The sequence below is a fragment of the Piliocolobus tephrosceles genome, chromosome 18 (genome assembly GCF_002776525.5).
Source record: "Piliocolobus tephrosceles isolate RC106 chromosome 18, ASM277652v3, whole genome shotgun sequence".
NCBI lineage: Eukaryota > Metazoa > Chordata > Mammalia > Primates > Cercopithecidae > Piliocolobus > Piliocolobus tephrosceles.
In genome coordinates, this window is record NC_045451.1 from 32,776,881 (window position 1) to 32,781,659 (window position 4,779).

Here is a 4,779-nt window from a genome sequence, read left to right on the forward strand (position 1 = left end):
GATTAAATTAGGCGTGACTGGATAACCTCCCAAGGTCAACTAATTTGGGACCTTAATTATACAGTATCTGCAGAATCGCTTCACAGCAGCGACCATGTGAGTATTTTCATTCTTCTTCTTCTTCTTTTTTTTTTTTTTCCCTGAGACAGAGTCTGTCCAGCCTGTCACCCAGGCTTGAGTGCAGTGGCACAATCTCAGTTCACTGCAACCTCCACCTCCCAGGTTCAAGTGATTCTCCTGCCTCAGCCTCCCAAGTAGCTGGGACTACAGGCACGTGCCACCATGCCTGACTGATTTTTGTATTTTTATTTTTTATTTTATTTAATTATTTATTTGAGACAGAGTCCTGCTCTGTCACCCAGGCTGAAGTGCAGTTGCAAGATCTCGGCTCACTGCAACCTCTGCCTCCTGGTTCAAGCGATTCTCTTGCCTCAGCCTCCCGAGTAGCTGGGACTACAGGTATGCCCCACCATGCCCTGCTAATTTTGTATTTTTTGTAAAGACGGGGCTTTACCATGTTTGCCAGGCTGGTCTCAAACTCTCAACCTCAGGTGATCCACCTGCCTTGTCCTTCCAAAGTGCTGGGATTACAGGCATGAGCCAGTGTGCCCAGCCTAGATGAGTATTTGATTGATGTTTGGGAGAAAGTGCCTGTACTTCACTGTCCAGGAATCTAGGGGCCTATCATAGAAGCCTGCCCACCAAATTTGGCCCCTTTCCTGACAAACTCTTCCAGTCCTTCATTTACTTGGGAACTCGCTGAGGATTGGAATCTCATAGTTCCCATCTATTAATGCCCCTAGGCTTTATTGACTTTAAACTATGGAGAGTTTATTATCTTGTCATTTAGAGAGCCACTCAGCGTAGTCTTTTCTGACCCTAAATCGGATGGCTAGAAATCATTTCAGATGGAGGGGGCATGAGGAAGACAGTTAAAGAAATAGTGTATTTCACATAGGAGAGGGAAAAAGACAGGCGCATAAATATGAAGACACAGGTTTCATCAGAAAAATGCAAATTAGAACCCTAATGAGAAACCACCAGAATCGTTAAAATTAAATATCAAAGGTTGGGAGGATGAAGAGCAGAGGCAGTTCTTGTGTACTGCTGGTGGGAGTGCAAATTGGTACAACTGCTTTGTCAGCATTATCTGGTAAAGTTAAACATGCACGGCTGGGCGCAGTGGCTCATGCCTATAATCCCAGCACTTTGGGAGGCTGAGGTGGGTGAATCAATTGAGGTCAGGAGTTCAGGACCAGCCTGGCCCACATGTTGAAACCACATCTCTACTAAAAATACAAAAATTAGCCGGCCGTGGTGGCAGGTGCCTGTAATCCCAGCTACTTAGGATGCTGAGGCAGGAGAATCACTTGAACCAAGGAGGCAGAGATTGCAGTGAGCTGAGACAGTGCCACTGCACTCCAGTCTCGGTGACAGAGGAAGACTTCGTCTCAAAGACAAAAACAAAAACATGCTCACACACTGCGATCCAGCTACTCCTTCCTAGAGTGTAGATCCCAGTGAAAATAGTGTACCTGTATACCTGGAGACAGCTGGAAGAATATTCTTGGAAGCAGTTTGTGTTAGCCCCCCCAAAAAGAATCCCCAAAAAAGTCCTTCTAAAGTAGGAAGGATTAAATAAACTGGTGTAATAAATCTCTGTTATGATGTTTTAAGTGAGTTTCAAAAAATACCATGTGTAAACTGTAGATTCATGTCATTTTAGGTGAATAAAATAATGGGGGCAAGCTTGCTTAGCTAACCTCATCTAGAGATCCAAGAGCCAATCAGGAATCACTTTATATCCAAATTTACAAAATATAGCCAGGAATGGAAGTATGTGCCTGGAGTCGTAGCTACTCAGAAGGCTGAGGTGGGAGATCACTTGAGCCCCAGAGTTCAAGGCTACAGTGAGCCATGATTGTGCCACTGCACTCCAGCCTGGGTGACAGAGCAAGACTCTGGCTTAGAAAAAAAAAAAAAATATATATATATATATATATATATGCATATATAAAATATGCATATACTGGAATACTATGCAGCAGTGAAAAATGAAAGAACTCAAAACCAATGTTTGTTGCTTAGGTATGAATGGTGGTTATTTCTTAGGTATGAATGGTGGTTATTTGTTGCTTCGGTATGAGTGGTGGGAGAGTAATTGGAAAGAAGCTTTCTAGGGTGCTAAAAATGTTCTCTATCTTGATGTCAATGGTGGTTACACAAATAAATACATACAAATGTTAGATATACCCTTAACATTCATCAGCTTACCAAAGCAAGTCAATACAAATGTAATTTAATTTAAAAAGTGAATTCTTAGATGCATGCATGCATCCACATGGGTGAATCTCAAAAAGAATTTTGAGAGGAAAAAAGAAAGTCATAGAATAATACATACTGAACGATTCTGTTTTCACATAGTTCAAAAACAGACAAAGCTAAATAATACATTATTTAGAGATATATAGAAAGGTAGCAAAATAATTTCTAAAAATCTAGAGAGTTATTAGAGAAGTCAAGATGGTGGTTATCTCTGGGAAGAGAGAGAAGATCACAGGATCAACACAGAGGGGGCTTCTAGGATATTGTTCCTATTTCATTTCTTAGTTGGGTAATTGCTTTTAGCCTCAGAATGTTAGAGGGTATTATCCTTTAAACTATGTGTCTGACATGCACACCCACGTTTATTGCAGCACAATTCACAATTGCAAAGATATGGAACCAACTTATGTGCCCATCAACCAATGAGTACATAAAGAAAACGTGGTATATATACACCATATATACACTCAGCCATGAAAAGGAATGAAATAATGTCTTTTGTAGCAACATGGATGGAGGTGGAGGCCGTTATTCTAAGTGAAGTAACTCAGGAATGGAAAAACAAATATCATATGTTCTCACTTTTAAGTGGGAGCTAAGCTAGGAGGCTGTAAAGGCCTAAGAATGATATAATGGACTTTGGGGACTTGGCGGGGAAGGTTGGGAGGGGGGTGAGGAATAAAAAACTATATATTGGGCGCAGGGTACACTCAGGTGATGGGTGCACTAAAATCTCAGAAATCATCACTAAAGAACTTATCCATGTATCCCCAAACCACCTGAACCCCAAAACTATCGAAATTAAAAAAAATTAATCGTGCATCTGTTATATATTTGTTTTCATTTATGGTATGTTTCACAATTATAAAAAGAAACAGCAGCAGCATAATCAGCTCTCTAAAACTTAACACATCTTTCCTAAATTTTAATTTTATTCGGCAAGTAATACATTAATGTATTCGTACTGTAGAAGGTTTTTTTTAACTTGTCTTCAACATTTAGTTCTTCATCTTCAAAAAATGGCTCCCCTGCTAAACTCATTAGCTGTGTGATCTATCCAAGCAGCAAGAAGATGGCCATGCCATGGCAATCCTCTTACATTTTCCCTAGCCACTCAGGGCTCAACAGCAGGGTGAGGCTCAGGTGGGGGTGAAGCGGGGGAGCATAAGGGCTACTTTCCCCCAGTACAACGTGGTGTCTGATGCTTGATGGGAGAGCAGAACTAGTGAGACTTGAGGGAAGGGTCCAGGGCCTGTATTCAGCCAGAGTCACTGCTGGAAGAGGAGGAGGAAAAGGAGGAGGAGGAATGCTTGCCACGCTTGTGGTGCTTGTGCATCTTTTTATGAGCTTCATTTTTTTTCTGCATCTTTTTGTCCACTGTCACTCCTGGTCCAACCAAGCTAGGAGCCAAGGGATTCGCAGGAGGCATTCCAGGGGCAGCCGGTGGGTATGGAGGAGGGTAGGGACCCGAGGGTTGGATACCCTGGCTGTGGCACAGGATGAGGGGGGTCCACCTGGGAGGAAAGCTGGATTGCCCTGGGAAGCTCCTGGGGTAGGAGGAAAGGGGCCTGGGGGAAAGGGTAGATGGATAGGTGGTGGGTGGGCAGGATTGGAACCTCCAGGGTACCCAATGTTGTGGGGATATGGATTTGGCCCTGGCTGCCTGGCATTGGGATTCCACATGTTTAGGTGTGTCCTCCAGCCCTGTCACTTTTCCACCACTGCCTGGGCTTGTAGAAGCCCAGGTTCTACCTGTGTGTTCTCTGTAGAAGATTTTTAAAAATACAGACAGTATAAAAATCCCTCCTGACCCTCATTGGATAGTTTTTAATGGTGCCTGTTTTAACTGTTGATGTTCAAGATAGACTTTAAACAATCTGAAGGAAAATAAATCACTATCAATGACAGTCACACACTCAAGCAATCTGTTTCAAAGTCTAATCATTTGTCATCTATTCTCAGTGTTTCTATTGTAATTTTTATTATAATAACAGTACACGTTGAATCCCCAGCACCTATAGCAGTGCCTGGTTCAGAATCAATACTTAAATATTTATGGAATGAACAATAAATGTTCTTTCAAAATATGATAATTCAGAAGCGTCTGTATATTGCAAAAGGTAAATGATCTTCATTACCCTCCCCCTCTCCATTCTGATGATTATGTGAAGGGAAAAGCCTCTATCCCTGGTGAATCTCTCATTTAGCTCTTCCTTTTTAAGAAGTTGTGTATTCTGGTGGTCTTTAACAGAAGAGGGCTGTGTGCTATTGGGGGTTCATTGCCACCTGTAGGAGGCAAAATAACCTGTGATGAGTTGGCCCCATTAAAGTACCACACCTCTAGGAAGCCTTCCCTTCCTCCCCTTCTCTTGCCCTTGTTTCTGCAAGCTCTGTACAACACTTCTTATCCAGGTGATCTTGCACTACAGGTAGCTGGCTACCTGCTGTGTCTTT

General features: G+C 42.4%; 1 pseudogene; it reads right to left on the bottom strand.

Annotated features, from left to right (window-relative positions):
• Nucleotides 1–3,533: 3,533 nt before the first annotated feature.
• LOC111539580 lies at nt 3,534–4,008 on the bottom strand (annotated as a pseudogene).
• Nucleotides 4,009–4,779: the final 771 nt, after the last annotated feature.